The following is a 24416-nucleotide window of genomic DNA, read 5'->3' as shown; positions in this document are numbered from 1 at the left end:
GCTTGCGCCAGCCCAATCACGTGTAAAACTCCCCGCGCACCCCTTGGAATACACGTACCCCGCTCGCGCCAGGCAAATTGTGTGGCAAAAGTCCCCCCTGTGGTGTGGGATGCCTGCGGGGCATGGTCAGGGTGGATAGGCTGCCTGTGGGGCATGGTCAGGGTGGATGGGCTTCCTGTGATGTATGCTCAGGGGTGATGGCCAGCTTGTGGGGCATGGTCAGTGGTTTAGGGTGGACCCCTGTGGTGTGGGCTGCCTGCAGGGGGTGCATGTGGCTCCTCACTACACTGGTGCGTGAATCTGGGGGTACGTGAGTGAGCTTTACATGCGATTTTGCTGGTGCATGCAGGGTATGTGTATTCCAGTGTATGCGAGTGTGCTACACATGTGATTTTGCTGGCGTAAGCGGGGTACGTGTAATCCGGGGTACGAGAGTGTGCTTCACACTCGATTTCGCTGGCACGAGCGGGGTACGTGTATTTCGGGGTACGCGAGTGAGAATTACACACAAATTGGCAGTTTGGGCCCTCATGGGTGTTCCGTCCCCCCCTCCCCATGCCCCGCAGGCAGCACTCACCACAGGGGACACCCCTACAACCCCTGGCCATGCCCTGAAGGCAACCCACATGGTACAATGCCCTTGTGAGCCCAAACACATGACCCCACACCAGAGACGGGCACCTGCCAGCAGGCCCCAACTCATGTCCCACCACCCCCATTGACAGCAACCTGCTAGCAGGCCCCAACTCATGTCCCCCCAGCCCCATTGACGGCAACCTGCAAGCAGGCCCTGACTCATGTCCCCCACCCCACCCCCATTGACGGCAACCTGCCAGCAGGCCCCAACTCATGTCCCCCAACCCAACGTGCTGTCAGAATAGAGGCCCATGTCAGAAATGACAACCCAAATCCCACCCAAGCCGCAGCACCCCAGTCCAAACACACAACCATATATTGTACCCACTCCCCACTATAAGTACCACACCTTCACATTCAAAAAAGCACACCCATGCACCCAAAGACATGTCCAACAGAGCCACACAGTTCTGACACATGACAGAGGCAATGGACAGTGACACATGCACAAAACTAATGAGAGTAGACCACACCAATAATGAAGATTTGTGAAATGTATTAAAAAGAAAATAAAATGACAAAATCGAAACCACACATGCAAATGAAGAAATTATGAATGCAATACCAAAAAGAAACTAAAATCCAAGGAAAAATCAAAATCCAAGACATGAAAACTGAAAAGCCAAAGTCCATAGAAACAAATCCGAAATTGAAAACCATAAAAAAACAGTACTTCGTGGGATTACGTAAAAAAAAAGTATGTTCATGTCTGGAATCATACACAATTTAAGTCACAAGGGTCCATGATCCCAAAAATAAAGGAAACCTATCAGAAATACTATCAGAAACAGAACTATATACAAAACGGAGGAGCAAAGTCTGTGGACTCCAAATCATAAATTAAGAGAAAGGAAACCTAAGCCTAAATAACTATGTACAAATCTGGCAGGCTAGTCCGACTGCTCACTTACTGATGTTCCCGGCCAGGGCATCATCAAACTCCATGTCGATGTTCCGGAGGGGGGCCTGTTCCGTTGCCTCGAGGTCTCGAAGGGATGCAGCCATGGCATCCACCAACTCCCTGGGAGTTGCCTCGAGGCACTCAGCCCGCCTCAAAGCCCAGTTCATGGAGTTCTCCACCATGGCCATCCAGAGCCATACCCCCTCCACCCGCCACCGCTCTGCTTCTATCTGCTGGCCCAACCACTGCCACACGGAAGACATTAACAGTCCTGGGTCCTCCTGCCCCTCGGCCAATGTCTGCCCCCTGGATGTTGATGGCCCCGAGCCATGATGCCTCCCACACTGAGCCTGCTGCTGCCTCCAATGCAACTGCCTCTGGCACCATGACAGCATCCAGGCTGATGGAATCCCCCAGAGGTGTCGTGCACGTGCCCTGCTTGTTGATGCCTGCACATCCTCCATTTGCTGGGGTCCAGTTGGTGGGGTGGCCACCCCTGCTGGACCTCTGACTCCCGACTGTGACAGGGATGTGTTCTCTACCAGCCTGGCCGCTGGCTCAGGTGCAGCTCCATAGGGGGCCCAGTTGATACTTGTATGGGAAGAAGGCACAGAGGATGACTGGTGCATAGGGGATTCAGTTGAGGAGGGGGTCGCAAGAGCCTCCAGCAAACAGAGGAACCGAGTGCCGACGACCTGTCCTAGTAGTTTGACGTGTCGAAACAGGTATTCGAAATGACGTGCATTGTCTGGACGAGAACCCTGCACATCATCCCGAACATCACGTGCGGGCACCACCAAATCAGCTAGGACAGGCTCAACCCGGTCATGGACTGCCATGTCCGCAGAGAGACGAAGGCCAGTTGTTGTTTGCGCATCCCCTCCCTGAAAACAGGTCTGGATGAAGGCATCCCTGCTGGTGCCGGATGATGCAGTCACATAATCGGGGACAGGATTACACACAGGCGGCCTGTGCTGCATCCTGTCCCTGCCCCTGGACTGCATCACTAACACCAGTGGAATCCCCCCTTCCAAGCTCCATGCATGGGGCTGTCACGGCCTCCTCCTCAACCAAACCCCCACCAACATGGATGACTCTGTGCCGTCTTTCTCCATATGCCCCTGTGGGTATCCGCTGCCCCTTCTGCCGAGGAGTCCACCTCCAACCTCCGCCTCTTGGACCTTCCCTAGGCAGCTGTGGCCATGGATGCGGCACCAGACTCCTTACTCCCGGAAGATCTGATTACCTGAGAGGGGAGCTCGGCCTTGCGTCTCCAGCTGGCGGTGGCATTCCTGCCGCTGTGATCCACAGCACTGTCTCTGCCCTCTTCATCAGTCGACACCGCAGACAGGGAGAGATAGAACACAGGCATCAGGGCACTGTACAATGGTCTGATACACACATGACAGTTGCGCATGAGTGGCAGCGTCAAACTTCACAGATGGCATCACACTCCCCAACACTCATTTCATTTGAACGCACACACATGCACAAATAAAGTGGTATTGTGCAACAGGCATCAGCATCCATACACATGTAACTGTATGAACAACCAAAGGTTGGCATTACTTCACATGACGTCATGGAGAGTGCCGATCACATGCACACACGCCACCAGACAGACATGCATCTGTACATCTCCACCACCTGTCAAAGTGCAATCATCGGCAACTAAGTCACATCTGCCAATCAGGTACCCACATATTCGGATCACATGCATCCATGTCGTCTCACAGTCACACACATGTCAAACACACACACGCACATGTACACCATGCACGTACATGAAGGTGGGACCAGCATCCATGTGTCACACCCCAACCATGGCATAGTACATACACAGAAATGCAAACATGTGTGCATCTCCACATGCAGTTGGGCATCATGCATTGGAACACATACACCATTGATGTACATCACACATGGCTGGACTCATATGCAGCATGGGCATGTCCCTGCACACACACATCCATACATTGGCCATGTCAGACATATGTCCAAGCTGCACACTCCTGCCACACCTCAACATGCACTGTATGGAATGGGATGGCCCAGACACTCACCGCTCGACTCCAGACAGGTCTGCCTCTCTAGGACCTGGTGGTGAAGCACTGGGTTGATGTGTTCCAGGACTCTAATCTGGCTGATGCTAGTTGGACCTGGCACCCCACTGCATCCTCTACACACAAGAGGCGCCGGGCCTTCATGAGGGTCCTGGATCTGAAGTCCTCCCATCACTTTTCGATGTATTTCAAGTCGCAGGTTGCCATCCCCTCTGTGTTGATGGCAAATACGATGTCCAACCAGGTCCTCTTCCATCTATCCTTGTCGGGGCATGCTCATCTGAAGAGGGCATCATAATGCCCCAGGACTTGCTCCACCAGGATGCCAACTTCTGTGGCAGAGAAGCTGACGGCCCTCTGCCTCTCTGGCTGGGGGTTGCCAGTGGTCTCAGATGGTGATTGCCCCGACATGGCAACTGGGTCCTGGGGCTGGGGAGCGATGGAACAGCAGTTGTGTGTCTTCTGCGGTGCTCCTCTACTTTTTTAAATTACCTTTTATAGCTCCTATACTTTTACTTGAAAAAGAAACCATTCCGGAATGGTTTCGTTTTTAAAATAAATGTGTAGGAAGAAGTTGAAACTTGCCCTTTCAGTGCAGTGCACTGAACGTTCCCTTAAACAGCAGGTGCAAGTGTTTGGGGGTGTGTATTGTGTGTGGGAGTGGAAGTGGTGATGGGGTTTGCAGGGAGTGAGTGCAGGCCAGCAGGGAACATATTTAAACTACTTCTTTTCGTACACTTCGACCACTGGCCAAAACCCATTTTGACACACCGCATATTCATGGATTTAACAGCAGCGCCATTTACACCCCCAACCCCGCCCCATGCACCAAAAACAGCCGCACAAATCCCCTACATGGCGCAAAGTCCAATGGACCAACATACAGACCATAACAACGAAATTGTGCTAAAAACGCCACTCAGCCATCACACGACAACTCAATCGCATCTAAAACTCCTTGCTCACCACTTGGAATATGCGTACCCCGCTCGCACCAGCTCAATTGCTTGTAAAACTCCCTGAGCACCCCTCCGAATACGCTTACTCCACTCGATTCAGGCCAATCACGTGTAAAACTCCCCACGCATCCATTGGAATACACGTATCCCACTCGCACCAGGCCAATAGCGTGTAAAACTCCCAGCGCACACTTGGAATACGAGTACTCTGCTCGCACCAGCCCAATCGCTTGTAAAACTCCCTGCGCACCCTTGGAATACGCGTACCCCACTTGTGCCAGCCCAATAGTGTGTAAAACTCCTGTGCACCCCTCGGAATATGCGTAACCCGCTTGCGCCAGCCCAATCACGTGTAAAACTCCCCGTGCACCCCTTGGAATACACGTACCCCGCTCGCGCCAGGCAAATTGTGTGGCAAAAGTCCCCCCTGTGGTGTGGGATGCCTGCGGGGCATGGTCAGGGTGGATAGGCTGCCTGTGGGGCATGGTCAGGGTGGATGGGCTTCCTGTGATGTATGCCCAGGGGTGATGGCCAGCTTGTGTGGCATGGTCAGTGGTTTAGGGTGGACCCCTGTGGTGTGGGCTGCCTGCAGGGGGTGTATGTGGCTCCTCACTACACTGGTGCGTGAATCTGGGGGTACGTGAGTGAGCTTTACATGCGATTTTGCTGGTGCATGCGGGGTATGTGTATTCCAAGGTATGCGAGTGTGCTACACATGTGATTTTGCTGGCGTAAGCGGGGTACGTATATTCCGGGATATGCAAGTGAGCATTACACGTGATTTCGCTGGCGCACGTGGGGTACGTGTAATCCGGGGTACGAGAGTGTGCTTCACACTCGATTTCGCTGGCACCAGCGGGGTACGTGTATTTCGGGGTACGCGAGTGAGAATTACACACAAATTGGCAGTGTGGGCCCTCATGGGTGTTCCGCCCCCCCCTCCCCATGCCCCGCAGGCAGCACTCACCACAGGGGACACCCCTACAACCCCTGGCCATGCCCTGAAGGCAACCCACATGGTACAATGCCCTTGTGAGCCCAAACACATGACCCCACACCAGTGACGGGCACCTGCCAGCAGGCCCCAACTCATGTCCCACCACCCCCATTGACAGCAACCTGCTAGCAGGCCCCAACTCATGTCCCCAGCCCCATTGACGGCAACCTGCAAGCAGGCCCTGACTCATGTCCCCCACCCCACCCCCATTGACGGCAACCTGCCAGCAGGCCCTGACTCATGTCCCACCACCCCACCCCCATTGACAGCAACCTGCCAGCAGGCCCCAACTCATGTCCCCCAACCCAACGTGCTGTCAGAATAGAGGCCCATATCAGAAATGACAACCCAAATCCCACCCAAGATGCAGCACCCCAGTCCAAACACACAACCATATATTGTACCCACTCCCCACTATAAGTACCACACCTTCACATTCAAAAAAGCACACCGATGCACCCAAAGACATGTCCAACAGAGCCACACAGTTCTGACACATGACAGAGGCAATGGACAGTGACACATGCACAAAACTAATGAGAGTAGACCACACCAATAATGAAGATTTGTGAAATGTATTAAAAAGAAAATAAAATGACAAAATCAAAACCACACATGCAAATGAAGAAAATATGAATGCAATACCAAAAAGAAACTAAAATCCAAGGGAAAATCAAAATCCAAGACATGAAAACTGAAAAGCCAAAGTCCATAGAAACAAATCCGAAATTGAAAACCATAAAAAAACAGTACTCCGTGGGATTACGTAAAAAAAAAACTATGTTCATGTCTGGAATCATACACAATTTAAGTCACAAGGGTCCATGATCCCAAAAATAAAGGAAACCTATCAGAAATACTATCAGAAACAGAACTATATACAAAACGGAGGAGCAAAGTCTGTGGACTCCAAATCATAAATTAAGAGAAAGGAAACCTAAGCCTAAATAACTATGTACAAATCTGGCAGGCTAGTCCGACTGCTCACTTACTGATGTTCCCGGCCAGGGCATCATCGAACTCCATGTCGATGTTCCGAAGGAGGGCCTGTTCCGTTGCCTCGAGGTCTCGAAGGGATGCAGCCATGGCATCCACCAACTCCCTGGGAGTTGCCTCGAGGCACTCAGCCCGCCTCAAAGCCCAGTTCATGGAGTTCTCCACCATGGCCATCCAGAGCCATACCCCCTCCACCCGCCACCACTCTGCTTCTATCTGCTGGCCCAACCACTGCCACACGGAAGACATTAACAGTCCTGGGTCCTCCTGCCCCTCGGCCGATGTCTGCCCCCTGGTTGTTGATGGCCCTGAGCCATGATGCCTCCCACGCTGAGCCTGCTGCTGCCTACAATGCAACTGCCTCTGGCACCACAACAGCATCCAGGCTGTAGGAATCCCCCAGAGCTGTCGTGCACGTGCCCTGCTTGTTGATGCCTGCACATCCTCCATTTGCTGGGTTCCAGTTGGTGGGGTGGCCACCCCTGCTGGACCTCTGACTCCCGACTGTGACAGGGATGTGTTCTCTACCAGCCTGGCCGCTGGCTCAGGTGCAGCTCCATAGGGGGCCCAGTTGATACTTGGATGGGAAGACGGCACAGAGGATGACTGGTGCATAGGGGGTTCAGTTGAGGAGGGGGTCGCAAGAGCCTCCAGCAAACATAGGAACCGAGTGCCGACGACCTGTCCTAGTAGTTTGACGTGTCGAAACAGGTATTCGAAATGACGTGCATTGTCCGTACGAGAACCCTGCACATCATCCCGAACATCACGTGCGCGCACCACCAAATCAGCTAGGACAGGCTCAACCCGGTCATGGACTGCCATGTCCGCAGAGAAAGGAAGGCCAGTTGTTGTTTGCGCATCCCCTCCCTGAAAACAGGGCTGGATGAAGGCATCCCTGCTGGTGCCGGATGATGCAGTCACATGATCGGGGACAGGATTACACACAGGCGGCCTGTGCTGCATCCTGTCCCTGCCCCTGGACTGCATCACTAACACCAGTGGAATCCCCCCTTCCAAGCTCCATGCATGGGGCTGTCACGGCCTCCTCCTCAACCAAACCCCCACCAACATGGATGACTCTGTGCCGTCTTTCTCCATATGCCCCTGTGGGTATCAGCTGCCCCTTCTGCCGAGGAGTCCACCTCCAACCTCCGCCTCTTGGACCTTCCCTCGGCAGCTGCGGCCATGGATGCGGCACCAGACTCCTTACTCCTGGAAGATCTGATTACCTGAGAGGGGAGCTCGGCCTTGCGTCTCCAGCTGGCGATGGCATTCCTGCCGCTGTGATCCACAGCACTGTCTCTGCCCTCTTCATCAGTCGACACTGCAGACAGGGAGAGATAGAACACAGGCATCAGGGCACTGTACAATGGTCTGATACACACATGACAGTTGCGCATGAGTGGCAGCGTCAAACTTCACAGATGGCATCACACTCCCCAACACTCATTTCATTTAAACGCACACACATGCACAAATAAAGTGGTATTGTGCAACAGGCATCAGCATCCATACACATGTAACTGTATGAACAACCAAAGGTTGGCATTACTTCACATGACGTCATGGAGAGTGCCGATCACATGCACACACGCCACCAGACAGACATGCATCTGTACATCTCCACCACCTGTCAAAGTGCAATCATCGGCAACTAAGTCACATCTGCCAATCAGGTACCCACATATTCGGGTCACATGCATCCATGTCGTCTCACAGTCACACACATGTCAAACACACACACGCACATGTACACCATGCACGTACATGAAGGTGGGACCAGCATCCATGTGTCACACCCCAACCATGGCATAGTACATACACAGAAATGCAAACATGTGTGCATCTCCACATGCAGTTGGGCATCATGCATTGGAACACATACACCATTGATGTACATCACACATGGCTGGACTCATATGCAGCATGGGCATGTCCCTGCACACACACATCCATACATGGGCCATGTCAGACATATGTCCAAGTGGCACACTCCTGCCACACCTCAACATGCACTGTATGGAATGGGATAGCCCAGACACTCACCGCTCGACTCCAGACAGGTCTGCCTCTCTAGGACCTGGTGGTGAAGCACTGGGTTGATGTGTTCCAGGACTCTAATCTGGCTGATGCTAGTTGGACCTGGCACCCCACTGCATCCTCTACACACAAGAGGCGCCGGGCCTTCATGAGGGTCCTGGATCTGAAGTCCTCCCATCACTTTTCGATGTATTTCAAGTCGCAGGTTGCCATCCCCTCTGCGTTGATGGCAACCACGATGTCCAACCAGGTCCTCTTCCATCTATCCTTGTCGGGGCATGGTCATTTGAAGAGGGCATCATAATGCCCCAGGACTTGCTCCACCAGGATGCCAACTTCTGTGGCTGAGAAGCTGACGGCCCTCTGCCTCTCTGGCTGGGGGTTGCCAGTGGTCTCAGATGGTGAATGCCCCGACATGGCAACTGGGTCCTGGGGCTGGGGAGCGATGGAACAGCAGTCGTGTGTCTTCTGTTCCAGCAGGGGTGGTCTCAGCAACTGGACCCCTGCAGATGGCTGTTGTGCAGGCACCAAATAGCAGGACACATGGCCAGCAGGCAGGAAGCAGCAGATGGCTTGTGAGAGGCTGCTCAGGGCTCTGGGGGGGCAGGAAAATGGCCTTCTGGGCAGGAGTGTGGTCTTTCATGTGTTGTCGCGTGGCCAGCTTGATGCAGAGTGAATCTGCACGTGAAACAACAGCACATCTGCAAGTGAATGTGTGTAATTTGAGGAAAGGGCCTAAGCACATAAGTGATGTGACGCATGCAAGCATTTCCCTCAGCACGGGTTAAAGGTTAGCGCGGGCCAGCAGTTCGCTGTAGGTTCTTTTCGTGGAGACTGACGCGTGTGTTGCTACTTCTAGTTGTTTCACGCACCATCACTTCACAATGGATCGAGGACCTACCTCTTCTTTTGGCGGGGGTCTTGCCTACGGGTGTTTTTCTTTCCCACGCTAGTCAGACGATGATTCATGCATGCTATTTTTCCAACTGCAGGTCTTCCTGTGTATCACATACCCGTTTTCAAAGTAATAGTAGCCTGTCTGTCCCACGCATATGTGTTTTTTCTGTCCCTGGGTGCCACCGTGTACTGGGGGAGATGAATTCCTCACACGTGGGCTACCGGGGGTTGCGTGCACGGTTTTATTGCAGATTCGGGATGCCTGAGCGTTGTATGACCTGTCTTATTCTCACAGGGGTCACATAGAGCCTTGTAGGGGCACAGGGGTGCTGTTTACATCATGTACCCCACTCCTTTCACCCCAATTGCCCAGGGCAATTGTTGTGTACACCTCCCATTGCCACTAGTACATCTGTGCCATGGTTGGGAGGCCACGAAAGGTAAGAGGCGCCTCAGCTGGGTGTCCTCCACATGGTGGGCGTGGTCAGGGATGTGGCTGGGGTGACCAGGGAGTAGCGGGAGTCCAGGGTGGCCAGGGTGGCTGCAGAGGGGGAAGAGGAAGGGGTGCACCACTTCAGCCGGATGTTCTGCCACGTGTTGGTGCAGTCATGCCACCACCCCCCGTGGCTCCGGGAGATGCAGCTCTTGCATCTGACACTGATGCCCATGTGACTAGGCAGACAGTTTCATCTTCTGTCACCGTCCCAACAGTAGTGATAGCTGCAGGTTTAGTTGTGGCGACCACCACCCAGGCTCAGGGTCGGCCAGCACATGATGCGTTGGCACCTGAGGACTCCCAGGCTGAATTCCAGGTGGTCAGGAGGCACAAGCAATGTGCACACAGGGATGCTCTGACCGAAGCACAATTCCCTGGGTCACTGTTGTCATCTGCTTCCCCGAGCTGCCGGGTGTTGGCAACTGCATGGGCAGATGCAGCCAACACCACCCCGGCTGTGAGTCTGCCAGCCAGGACAGTCTCGGTCACAGACCTTGGCAAAGTAGCTGTTGCTGTGCTGGGTCCTGTCAAGAGCTTCCAGCAGCCACTGACGCAGGGCTTCCGTCCTAGTTCCACCTGCCACTCCCTTTGTCCAGTCCACCAGCGCCACTGTCGCTACTGATCAGGGCGGCATTTGCCAGTCAGGGTCCGTACCACTGCCCCAGAGGAGGAATTTTGCACCTGCGCAAGAGGCTTGGACCCCAGACACAGATCTAGCCTCCGGCACATTGAGGAAGAAGCCTTTCGCTAAGCAGGATCTGGGACTTCCTTGTGGGCTACGTGTCGGAACACAAATGCAATATTCTAGTGGCCCCAAATTTCCATACTACGCCTGCTGAGCATTGGGAACACTGGATGCATGCTGTGGATGGTGTTAGTGCATTTGGATATGAGGTGTGCACAGCTCAGGACTGCAAAAAGCGTTGGGATGACTTCCAATGCTGTGCTAAGCAAAAGCGTTCCTCGACTTATGCCATGACTCGGGTGACTGGCAGTGGGCCACCACCTGAGGAGGAAGAACTCTGCACAAGGTGATTGCTGCGGAGTTCATCCCGGCAGAATTGGTCAAAGGAGTGGGAGAGATGCAGGATTATGATGCCCTGTCCGGTGGGTGTTGGTGCGGGTTTGTCCAGCCCATGAGTGGTTTGCTTGTGTGATGTTTTGTGCTTGACTGCCACTACATGCTATGTGTGCACGGTTCTCATGTGCGAGTCATGCAATGCTTCACCAATGCGTGCCTGTTGTGATGCATGCTGGACATGTGAAGCAGACAGGGACTGTCCTCCTTACCACACATGCACCCTACTCACATACTAGTCACTTGGCTGCCCCTCTGGTCCATGTTCCAGCTCACTGACCTGTCTGCATGTAGCCTGTGGTGTCTTTCCACTCAGCACTCAGACTATGTCATTTCATGACTGATGTGCATGTGTGTTCAGCCTGCATGCGGGTACTCCACAAGGGCATGCTTCCTTGCCCCTCTGCCCCCCTGCACCTCAATTTCACCATGGCACTGGTGGGTAACATGTTGGACTACTGCAGTGGCCTGTTCCATGCTCCTGTGTACATGCACACTTCCCCCTGTGAACCTGCCAGACATATGCTGTGTGGTACATCCTTTGTACTTGATGCAGGGTGTCTCACTTGGACTGTGCAGATGGCAGATGTTCCCCAGGGACATGAGTGCCCATTCATGCTCCATGTGCCTTCCATGCATGCCCCTATGTGTCCTATGTGTGCTTGCCAGGATGATAATTGTAGTACGTGTCCAGGATTACATACGTATCATGGCATTTGGTCATCCATTCCATGTTCACTCTGGCTCCGTCCTGCATCACACACATGCTTAGGGTGTCATTGTCTTTGTGGGGCACAGGCCTCCCCCTGTTGCAGGCCCCCTGACTGTTCAACTGGTGTAGTGCCTTCTGCATGAATGGGTGTACTACTGAGGGTTCATCATGTGTCCTGCTTACTGTCCCATTCTCATCTGCTGTGCTGTCAGTTGACTGAGAATGATGCAATTGACATTAGCCAGCACCGTCTGTCAATACACAGTTCTCTGGTCAACCTTTCATTGTCATGCAATGCCTCCCGGCATTTTCACTAAGGGGGAGGGGTTTACCTGTAGCCATGCAAACCAGTGCATGCACATTGCACATGATGGCTGAACTTGCCCTTACACTGCCGTCATGTTTAGTGACTGACATCAAACCATACTTATTGATGTAGATTGTTGGTAACGTACACATGTTCTGCACTGCAACCACCCACTTCTGAGCCATGTTACACCGTTCTATATGCCTACTCACTGCTGCAATGTCAAAGTGACCTGGCATGTATGTTCAGATGTTCAACCCTTCACTGTTATGAAACGCACTAGCACAAGTGCATCCTGTGACACATGTACCCTGTATTGGAACACCCTAGCGGGTGTATAGCAAAGTTGATAGGTCAATCTGCGGGCTATACTAATTGTCTTTCATCTATTCCATCCATACCTTTAAGTTGAGTTTGGCCTTTTACCAAAGCTATTCAACTGTTCTGGCACTTAACTTGATGTAATGTGTTTCCAGCAATCTCGCATTCTCTGCCTTTCTCCATTCACGATATCAAGGATTGATTGGGTTTCAGCTCAACCATCCAGTTGTGCCAGCCTCCATGGTTATTTCCTACTCAAGTTTCAGCTCTACCCAGCAGTTGTGGCATCCTCATTGATTGTTGCCTACTCAAATTCCTACCCATCCTGTTAAATCATTCTACAACAGGGCAATCTTGGAAGTTATTCTATCATTCTGCTTGGACATTTACTTGACCATATTCTACAACTTCAAGTCATCTACTGGAGACTCTTCCAGGTTTTTTTTGGTACCTAGAGGCTTTTTCCCTGGTTTGGGGATTTGGCTCCTTGGAGTTCAATGTGATTTGGTATTTCTACCGGTCAAGGTGGCCTTAGATGGGGCTAGACCCTATTTACATGAAAGGAAGAACAAGGAAACCAAGGGGAAGGGGGATCATGAAGCCAGGTAGACTAGAAGGAAGAAGCCGATGGTTTCTGAGACAGTTCTTTTGAAGGTCAAGGTGATGAGGAAATGAGGGTGGGGCTTTCGTTGTCGGACAGTCCGCTTGGGCTAAAGTGATTGGTCACTGGGCCTCATTACGACCCAGGCGGTAAGTTACCGCCTGGGCCGTGACTTTACCACCATGGCGTAAACTACATTTACGCCATGGTGGTTGGCGGACTTACCGCCCCATTCCGAGGTTGGCGGGGGCGGTAAGTCCCCAATCCCCATTTACCCTTCCCCATTCCCATTTTTGCCCCATAGGGCATAATGGGAGTGGGGAAGGCGTTAATTACGCCACCGTAAATTACGGTGGCGTAATTAACTCCATGGTCCCTTAGCGCCATGGATTTTAACACCTGCTAAAAGCAGGTGTTAAAAGCGCCATGGCGCTAAGGGACCTCGTACTCAGGCGGTAAGGGTCGGCGCTGTTAACGCTGCCGTAAACCCCTTACCGCCTGGGTCGTAATGAGGCCCACTGTCTGACATTGTCAATGTGGGGTACCATGATGTGTTCTGTTGGTCAATGGATGTTCCTGTGTTGGGTTTACTTTTCAGGTGTCAGGGGATTGGTGTGGTTTGACACACTGGGGTGTCCACATGGCCAATGTTCTTATCTGATGTGTACAGGACACTTCATTTCACATGCATGTATTGAGTACATGGCACTATTGACACACACACTTAAACAATGCACCACCACACATACAACCACCCATCCATGCCCACACGTGCACACAGATTGCCTTCTCTGGCATGCTGTGTCTCTGCAGTGCATAAACACTTACAATGGTAGGTTCTGGAAAGGGTCTGGTGGGCCCAAACCTTCAAGGCCGCCTATTGGACCTTGAATGCAGATGATCCATAGGTTGGACACCTTCCACCAAGGCCTAAATGAGCAGTTCCTCCCCCATACATAATCCTCACATGACACGCCTCACTGCCCAGCCTTCAATTACTTAGTTAGCTTGTTATTTAGTTATCCAACCATCATCATCTATCATTTCTGCATGTCAAGCTACAGGCCACAAATAGTTTGGTTTCCTAAATAGCTTCTCAGCACAACAAGTTGCAGACCATTATCACCTTGGTTGCCCACAGAGTATTACATTTCCTCCCTCCCTAATATGTTGGCCGCATCCAGTCTCACACTTTTGGGGACTCGATATATTATAATGGATCCGCCATTACATAATTCCAGAATAATGAAACATTGTACACGACCCATCGCACCAGCTAATTTTTCCAAATACCACGTCCGGCAGTGGACATACCAAACTGGTTCCATGCACACAATCCATCCTTATTCCTTGTGCTTATAATGGCAAGCCAGTTCAAGATGCACATTGACGTGCGTTCTTAGAATTGTCCAGTCTTGCCCACAATGGAGGCAACCTTCCAACTGGAGCGCTAGTACCTTTCACTTTGTACAAACAATTACTTTATTACTTTGAGCAGTCTATTCTTTTGCTTTGCTTATTTTTTAGTACTCCTTCGACATACGATCTTATCCCCTTTCCTAGTGAGGTATGCACGTGTTTCCACATTCATGCAAGACAGAGTTGTGGCTATGGCGCTTGAGCACCCACCCTTATCATGGGGCGGTCTGTTGATTGGAGTTCCAGTAAACACATCCATAAGTCACATCAGAGCCAAGGACTGGCTGTTCCCCCGACACACCCCAGACACCGATCTCTGCATAAGGGAACCGCCTCACAGCAACAACTACATAAACCTCCGGTCACCATGACAAAGGACACTTTGCTTTTACTTTGAGAGGAGCCGCATACATTCATTCAACTACGAAGCCCGCCCCACAACCTTTGCCGGTTTCATGCGGCTGCAGCTGCATATGACGCATGTAACCCTGGAACACAGTTTTCCTGCCCTTTTCTGACTTCGTACTGAACACAGCATTAGAATGAGGTCATTTGAACGCTGTTTTCAATAAATCTGTGTTCACCCGCACGCACAGCACTACTGCATGCAATTTCTTTTTTTTTCTCCTCCCCCGCCATCTCAGTGACTTTCCGTTCCGCAATTTTTCCTAGTACCTTTTTTTGATGCACAGTGCCACCAGTGCGACACTGGTTCAGCGCTCCCACCAATGGAGCCGCATACGCAGCACAACGTCCGATCACCATTCTGAACTTTAAGCAGATCCAGAGGTCGTCAACCATCCTCTCCATTTTGCAATCAGAGTCCAGGTTCATCACAGAACCTATTGTGAGACCTGACTAGGTGAGCATTCTATTTGCAGTGTTACAATGCCTTTCCACAGTAGGTCGCAAACTCTCCACATAGAGCTTAACTGTGTTTATCAATTTCTTGTTTCAGGACATTGTTTTACTAAAACCGTCAGTGCGCAAATTTAGCAACACTGCCATTTGTTTTGGATAACTCCTGAATACCCATCCACCTGAGTAGGACAGCTACGGCGGTCTCTGTGTTTTGTGGGACCCAGAACTGAGGATAAGGGGATCCCACGCTCTTGTGGTAAGCTGTTTTCCCTCCACTTTGAGCATTTCTGTTTTTTGCCTTGAAATAATTGAACAAATGAATTCCTTGGCCCGGAATTAGCTGAAAGTTTCAGTTGCTAGAACACAAACACAGACCTAAGATTTTTCTCACTTTACAGGGTCTTCAATCTTTGCCCTGATGAAGGCGGCCATCATGAATCTCAACAATATTGCTGCCGAAATGCGATCTTGATGCAGGGGTACAGGTGGCCTTTCCATTTGGCTCAATTCCAACTATTTGCACACAGACTTTGTTTTCCCTACAAGTGTTTGCCCCCTGGCATATCGGCAGACTCCTTTTCTCAGAATTTAGAGGACACAGAAATGAAACAAGATTAATCTGATGTACTGTGGCATAAATTTACAAGATAAAAAAAAAGTTTCTTAATTGAATGTACCTACTTACATCCATGTGTAACTACTTCTGCTTGCTGCCCTTATTATATGATGATCTGGGTCACCAAAGACAACAGTTAGGATCTTTGGTTGCCCTTTTCAGATGTAATTTAATTTTCTCATTCTAATTTCGATAAATTTTCTCTGAAAATCTAAGACATAGACACGGTTCTCTTGAAATAAATTAATGTCTACCATTACCTTTTACAAAAATAGCAAATGCATATGTGAAACAATTACTTTGGATGTGGTATCCTTTCCTCTCTCTTTTCTCTAACACCTCCCGTGGAGACCTTAAGTGGTCCTCACAGTCACCTTAACCACTGGGGTTCCAACACGTTTCTTTAAGATTCACCGCAGTATTGGGTTTTCCTTCTTAGAGTCGTTTATAACTATGATTTCTACTACAGTTCATTTCTTATGTTAATTCTTCCCTTTTATTGTGCGCTCATGACACAAAACATTTGTAAAACGAAAAAAGAATGCTCTTTTTAACCCAAAACATGCCTTAATTTGTCTGTGGGTTCTTTCTGGCACCTAATACGAATGATTTACTAATAGCCCCATTTAAATTACTGGTTGATCCAATTATGCTTCAAATAATATAGCCTCACCAGTTGTCAACCTTTGGCAGCAGTAAACCCTTTTTTGTTTGTATTTTTTCATAATTATACTCGCCACGCTCCATGTTTTCAAAGCAGCGTTGTTCTTGCTGGTTAGTTTCCGTCCTGGCAATGCCCTTAATCTGCTTATAAAAGGTGGCAATATATCCCTGTACTATGCAATAGTGCTTGCGGTCATTCAACATATGATGATGGTTCTGGTTTTATGCGGTCTTCTAAATCTGACCATTTTACCCCTTTATCTACACTCAATTCCTTTGAGAATCCATATGCATCCTCTCTCTGCGCCCTCTCATTCTCCTCACTTTCTTCATCTGACAGCAGTATGCCCCAGCATTTGTGGTGGTTATCGTCTTCTTCATCATCAAGATCTAGCCTGCTTGTGGACATCGTTCTGTGATCGTCTGTTATGACATCCCCTGATTTCCCTTCAGTTCCCTTCGATTGGGAACTTTCAGTATTCTCTTGAGTCTCAAACCTTTCCCTATTCCTCATTTGCCTATACAATTTCCAAAGCCCAATTGCTTTTGTAACCCACTTTCTTCTTCCAATAGTTCTTGTGCTTCTATAGGGACTATACTTATGTGACATAAACATTCTATTTCATGATCTTTTAATCCCCTACTCCTGTTCATGTCTTCCTTTCCTCCCCTTAATTTCTCTAACTCACCTTCATCTTGCCTTCGTTGCAACCTACATGCGTTCAGTCTGTCATCCGGTTGGCCAGGAGATGGCCATCACTTCTGGATCAATTTCCTGGGTGTGGACTAGTGTGGGAGGATCACCTGGGTGAGGGGTCTTCGAGGAGTGGGACACCGGATGGTGATTCGTGGTATCCCCTACATTATAACATCTTTACAGCATCCTACCAGGTAGGAAATTTAGGAACACAAGCCTCCGCCCCTTTTACAGCACAAACACATTCTCATGGACAGCTTGCTTTGTGAGAAAACAGACTAACACCGGAGCAGCAACCCTGACGTCTCCTAATAAAATGGTCAGACGAGGTCAGGCAATTACTGACCATCACGCAAACCCGACTTCCATTACACTTCCCCACATGGATAAAAGGCAGAGCATGAGAGCACACTCTGATCGAGGCAAAGCACACTAGGAAACAGCAATTCCACGTTGGCAGTTTAATGAGAGAAGTAAGGCGGCAAAATACAAGGGGTTCATAAGGAAGGAAGTTCCCTTAACCTTTTTGACGTGGAACTGTTACTTTCAAGAAACCCCCGAGAAAAGAAAGTTTAAGACCAGGAAACCAGGCTGAAGAATCCTGCATTGTTTGTCGTAGGTACCTGGGGCCATCTTGCATCAATAATCAAGGCCGGAAGAAGCACCAGCTGCCGTGGTACTGTCCTTGGTTCCAAGAACAAAGCAGCGTCAGTGAAATCAACACAGCCGGTGAGTTGGGGAGACCGATACAAGACCGGTCTGTGTTGAAGCCAAGGTTGCAAACAGCAACATTGTATGGCGATCACGGGAATGAATATTGTTAAAAATCTGTGGGATAAGAGGTGCAAGTGAAGTTGAACTGCTGAAGAGTGATTGAACTTTAAAGCAAGCTACAATACCTTTTACAGAGTGGTCCGGCACCGCAATCAAAGGTCTCTTTAAGGTATCCAGGTCAGAAGTAATAAAAGTAGATAAAGTTGGTCCATGCTCGGGGGAGGGAGATCAATTGAAAAAGAAAAAAATGTGAATCAAAGTGGTCCTGCGATGGGTTAAGTAAAATCCTGCACACTGCCGAAAGTCTTCATTTTCGATGAAATAGATAAAGTTTGGAAAGTACTTGGATTTGGTTTGAGCCGGGCAGAGGAAGACCAGCTGAAGGTTTTGTGTTGAAGTGGGTCTGTACCCGGTGGAGGGGGGGCCAGGGGTCAATCAAAAATCCCCCAAAATGTTCTACGTGAGAATGCTGAGAAGAAAGGAACTGTTGAATGTTTGTTTGTTGCATCAGGCCCTCTGAAATAAGAGACTTGGAATGGCAAAGAGACTTTGACACAGAAATACCTCATACTGAGTTATGAACTGCATCCTCGTGCTATTTCATATTTTAACATGTACTTAATGCTTCTGCTATGCTATGCATTCAGAAATGTACAAAACTGTTTAACATGTAATTTTGGCATTGTTCCCAAGCAATGTAATGCACTGTGTAATGAAATACACTAGCATACAAATGAGTCCTGTTTAGCTTGAGCTTTTAGTTGGAACTTGCGCCACCTATACGCCAACACAGGTGCATTCGAGTACAGATACGGAGAAATGGCATGTGAGGAGGGACACTATGTGTGTGGGTGTTGTTTGGAAATTCATCCACCTATTGACCTTCCATGGCCATGCTAATCACTAAGGGCCAATCCCATCAGGTTCCTGCCCCTTCCCACCCAAAAACCTCCCCATGGGAACTCTTTGAGGTCACTTTAATCCAGCCTCCCCATCAAACGTTTCACTGGAAGCGCCTCCCAGTGTTTTTTTCAAAGAATTCCTCTAAGAGTTAATTCTGTTTTGATCCACATTTATCAGTATGGTACAGCTTATTTAATTCAGTGCATTCTTTTGTGACTTTAGTGTTGACCTTTTTAGTGATAGGTGCCTTATTCCTTATATAGAACATTCATGACAGTGTAAATTGTGTTGTTTTTTGGTAAAAGAACAACATAATTCACACTGTCATGAATGTTCTATATAAGGAATAACACAGCTATAACTAAAAAGGTCACCACTAAAGTCACAAAAGAAAGCACTGATTGAAATAATTTGTACCATACTGATGAATGTGGATCAAAACAGAACCAACAATAAGTGAATTAACTTTTGTTGATGATTTGAATGAAGACTATGGGCCTCATTACAGCTTTGGTAGTAGCCATGCCGCTATTGGCGGCATGGCTGCCTCCAAAACCGGGTTCCCTGAATGGGAAATTATCGGGACATTCCGAGTTTAGAGGGTCCGGTAATTCCTCCCTCAGGGAACCCGTGCCCGGACCTTCCCCATTCACATTCGAGCTCCTATAGGGCTCAATGGGAATGGGTGCAGGGAGCTAACAACGGGCCGATTACGAGCGGCCCGTTGTGAGCTCCCTGGTCCCCTCGCGGGACCCGTTAAAGACGCCTGGTTTTACCAGACATGGGGATGACGCTATCCTGTTGCACCTGGTGAAACTAAAATCCACAAAGACAGTTCCAGACAGAATGGGTAAGGCTGAGGAAAATATTGGTTTGTCCAGCGGACGAGTCTAGCAGGAGTTAGTATTTGTCAAAAAGCCAGGTTTTTGATGTCTTCTTGAATCTCAAATGTTTTTGTTTGGCTTTTGTTTGCTTTCATAAAATGAAAAGAAATATAGTGAACACATTTCTTTTTATGTTCTGCAGCAAACACAATACAACAATTAGTGCCCAGGTGCAAATGTTTTTAGATAATCTGCATTGTGACAAATCATGTTTGCTCCATTGGGTATTATTTAAATCGTTCCCTACTTTTTAGCACTGGTGCAAATATGAGTTAATTAGGTCTCTGAAATGTTGCATATAGGACAATAAAGAACAGCACTTTCCTGAGGTTCCAGCTAAGACCTCGGTCAGATTATCAAAACTTTGCAAAAATATGAAACACATGCATTTTTCATAAATTGTGCTCCTTTGATAGTACGGAAAGGAGCAAACAGGTTGCTGTCAAACCTTTTAATTGAAAACATGTTCACTAGGGCAAAAGTGAAGCAGACAATTTACATGAACATATTGGAAACATGAAAACATATTCACATGATATGCAGCAAACTTAATACAAAGCAAGCACTGGCAATGCCAACAGTTTGGGCTTTTCTGTAGGCATGGGAACAGTGCTTGCCAGGCACTCTCATAGTTCTATTAACTAACCATTCATGGTAGCAGGTACAGACTGGTGTGAGTACGGGGCACCTATTAACAGTGCCTGACAAATGCCTAATACGTATGCACAAGCCCAAACTGTTGACTATGCCAATGCTTGTTTTTACAGGACTTCAGTGAATGGCGCGCATAGTGCTTTTAAATTCAGTGGCTGAAGTCAGACCTGGTTAAGTCATTTTTATTACATCAGTAGCAGGATTATACTATTAACTTTCAGAGTGTCATTTTTACATTGGGTGAATAGTATCAGTCTACACGCCCTGCCTGTGATTTAGTTAATACATTTCTTTCTGTTGTTGACTTTCGTTCGTAACTGACTTGTCCACATTTAGTTCGGGGTCAGTGGCTGCATGGCACAATAGGGGCTGATATTCACCAATCAGTCAAAGTGTTAAGAAAGGTTGGGTTTAGTTCCTATGAGAGCCTTTGCACTTTGTCGTTCTGATGTCCCCCCAAGTTTCCAAATTTTGAAATAATTGTGAGGTACTCACTTGTTATTGTTATCTATACAGGTTATACACGTATTAGATATTGGGCCTCATTACAATCTTGGCGGAATCGGTTAACAGGTGCTGTTAATGGATGCGGACCCGTTAAACCCATTCCGCTTGATTACGAGGTCCCCTCGCGGGACCCGGTAAGGACTCCTGGTAAAACCAGGCGTCATCCCCATGTCTGCAACCAGTGCCCTAGTAGGGTAACTCACCATGTACATTATGTTCAACAGTATTATTTCTGTACGTAATATAACAATTTCTCACTGACACCCCCGGGTTTGGGCGTATTACATATGTAATAAATAAATGAAAATAAAATAAACATAGCAAAGTCTTCTTCACTTTTATCCTAGTAAAGTCATTTTTAGAGTATGCAGATCTGAGAAAAGGAACAAGTTACTTACCTGTAACTGTTGTTCTCCAGCATGGGTCTGGCATGGATTTACATGCTCATGAATATTCCCCGTCATCAGGCTGAGAATCCTCGGTACAGAAAAAAATCAGTATCAGTTTCGTTTCTGATCTGTCTTTCCTAGTAGTAACCAATCACTGATCTCTGGATCATACTGCACACATCCAATGACTGCCCTTTCCTAAGCCCCGCCTCCGACAGCCATTCTCAGATTTGGTAGCACGTAAAGTGGCAGTATGACCAAGCCGCAGAGGGCTAGGCTGGAGGGTTCGCATGTGAATCCATGCCAGACCCATGCTGGAGAACAACAGTTACAGGTAAGTAACTTGTTCCTTCTCCAGCATGGGGTCTGGCATGGATTCACATGCTCATGAATATAAGATTACATAGCAGTACACACATGCACAACCATGGGAGGTGGCAAAAGGCTCAACATTAAGCAATACATAAACTCAACATTAAGCAACTCTTACATCCTCACCAGGCCCTTCAGGCGAACAGGTTGCGCAGCACTGCTTGGCCGACCCTGAACTCCTCCCTGGAATCCCGATCGACGCAGTAGAATTTCATGAAGATGTGCATCAACCTCCACATAGCAGCACTGCAGATGTCCAGCAGGGGCACACCAGACAAGAATGCCGTGGTAGCAGCGATCGCTCTGGTCGAATGGGGTCTCAGAAGGCCGGGCAGTGGTCGGTTTGCCAACCAGTGACAGTGCATGATACAGCCGGAGAGCCATCTGGAAAAGGAAGCCTTCGAGAGAGCCTTCCCTTGATTCACAGGTCCAAAGTTCACAAAAAGCTGTGACGTCTTCCGAAAACTCTTTGTGCGGTCCACGTAGAACTTCAGCGCTCTAGCTACATCCAGCGAGTGCAAAGTCCTCTCGGCCGGCGACGAAGGTGACAGGAAGAACACTGGTAACACCAAGGGCTCATTGAAGTGGAAGTCCGACGGCACCTTGGGCATGAAGGAGGGGTGCGTTCTGAGCACCACCCTCGTGTCGTGAAAAGTCAAGTATGGAGGCTTGCAAGATAGGGCCTGAATCTCTCCCAGGCACCATGCGGAGGTGATGGCCACAAGAAAAGCTGTTTTCCACGATAGGAACTCCAACGGTGCCGTATGCATAGGCTCGAACGGGGTCCCCATGAGCCTAGTCAGCACCACGTTTAGCTCCCACGCCGGGCTGGGGCCTTCACCTGCAGGAACGGGCGGAATAGTCCCTTCATAAATTCCTTCACCAGGCGATGAGACCACAAGGACACCCGTCCTGTTGTCCTGGTGTATCTGGAGATGGCAGCCAGATGTATCTTGATGGAGGCGTGAGCTAGTCCAGCCTTGGCCAACGACAGTAGGTACGTCAGTACTTGAGGGGGCGTAATCCGTACAGGGTTTATCTTCTGTGCCCGGCACCAGACAGAGAACCTCTTCCATTTGTGTCCGTAACACTTGAGAGTTGAGGACGCCCTGGCCTTTGCAAGAACCTCTCTGCAGTCGGCCGGTATATCATATCCCCCAAACTCTAGTGCTGCAGGAGCCAGGCCAGCAAGTTCAGCGACTTCGGGTCGTGATGAAGAATTGCACCTCCTTCTCTGGAGAGAAGATCCGCATCCACGGGCAGTTTGACTGGTGGGGACGCCGATAAGTCCAGAAGGTCCGGGAACCAGATCTGTCTTGGCCACGCCGGTGCAACGAGGATCATCCTGCACCAGAACCTCTTGAGCTGGTTGACGAGCCGGAGTAGCAGTGGAAACGGCGGGAAAGCATAGAAGAACAGGTTGTCCCAGGGGAATGAGAAAGCATTGCCCATGCTCCTCGGTTGAGGGAACCTGCTGGCGAACCTCTGGCACTTGGATTCTGTCGCCGTCGCGAAGAGATCGACTTGGGGTCTGCCCCACAGCATGAAGAGTCGATCCACTTGATCCTGGAGTAGCTTCCACTCGTGGCACAAGCGCAGCTCCCTGCTGAGTGAGTCGGCAATGGTGTTCTTTATTCCTGCCAGATGAAAAGGTACCAGAAACATCCCCTGGTCGAAGGCCCAGTGCCACAGATCCTGGGATTCCTTGGACAGGGCTGGGGATCTGGTTCCACCCTGCTTCCTGATGTAGAACATTGTGGTGGTGTTGTTGGTGAAGATCCTCACCACCTTGCCCTTGAGGGACGAAAGAAAGGACCTGAGGGCCCAAAACACTGCGCGGAGCTCCAAAATGTTGATATGAAGTTGGTTTTCATCCAGGAGCCAAAGGCCTCTTGCGTGGAGATTTCCAGTATGCGCTCTCCACCCTTCCAGGGAGGCATCCGTCGTCACCGTTACCTGGTGAGCTGGGGTCTGAAAGTCTGCACCCGTCGTTAGATGAGCGCGGGTGCCCCACCACCGGATCGCTCATCGGAAAGTCTCGTTGAGCGGTATCCTGTCCTCGAATCTGCCCGTCGCCTGGATCCAGCGTGCGTCGAGGAACTCCTGCAGTGGACGCATCCGAAGTCTGCACAGGTATACCAGATAGATGCAGGAGGACATCATCCGGATTTGATGGATCTTACCCTGGCTATGTCTGTGGCTAGCAGGCGTTGCACCTTGACCAGGATGGCTTTTGTCCTTTCGTCGGACGGCGAGGCCAGCCGTGCCACTGTGTCGAGCTTGGCTCCCAGAAACAGGGCGACTTGCGAAGGGACCAGGTGGGATTTGGGGAAGTTGATGGAGAACCCCAGGTCCGTGAGTAGCTGGACGGTCCTTGCTGTGTGTTCTACGGCAAGCTCCCTTGTCCTTGCTTGGATGAGCCAGTTGTCCAGGTAGGGATGGACGTGGATCCCTTGCAGGCGTAACCACGCCGCCACCGGTGCTAGGCACTTGGTGAATACCCTGGGTGCCGACTTTAATCCGAATGGGAGGGCCTTGAACTGGTAGTGCCGTCCTTGGACCACGAACCTGAGGAACTTCTGGTGTCCTTTTAGAATGGGGATGTGGAAGTAGGCATCCTCCAAGTCAATCGACTACAGGAAATCGTACTCCTCCAGCTGTTCCAGCACG

Source organism: Ambystoma mexicanum, chromosome 7p (genome assembly GCF_040938575.1).
Source record: "Ambystoma mexicanum isolate Mex_15411 chromosome 7p, UKY_AmexF1_1, whole genome shotgun sequence".
NCBI lineage: Eukaryota > Metazoa > Chordata > Amphibia > Caudata > Ambystomatidae > Ambystoma > Ambystoma mexicanum.
This window is presented reverse-complemented; position numbering follows the sequence as displayed.